Genomic DNA, 274 nt, shown 5'->3' with positions numbered 1-274 from the left:
CCCTGAATTTTGTGAAAATGCTTAGTCTGTCAGATGTTTCGCCCGATATCTGCAACAAAAATTTGCAAAGATCAATATCTTTCTCTGCAAATGGAAGAAACTTGCAGAATTCATTGAATTACAGATAAAAGCCTTTGTCAGTTACTTTACACTCTAATAAAAATAAACAAACTGTTCAAAAGCCAAAGTGGTTTGGGAAATAGTATAAAAAGAAAATAGAAAGTGTTTCTGATAGAATCTGTCTAAATTAAAAGTGTCAAATATTATTATTCTT

This window comes from Diachasma alloeum, unplaced genomic scaffold, assembly GCF_001412515.2.
Source record: "Diachasma alloeum isolate Michigan unplaced genomic scaffold, Dall2.0 Dall_scaffold_01110, whole genome shotgun sequence".
NCBI classification, from domain to species: Eukaryota; Metazoa; Arthropoda; class Insecta; order Hymenoptera; family Braconidae; genus Diachasma; species Diachasma alloeum.
Note: the sequence above shows the minus strand (reverse complement) of the source record.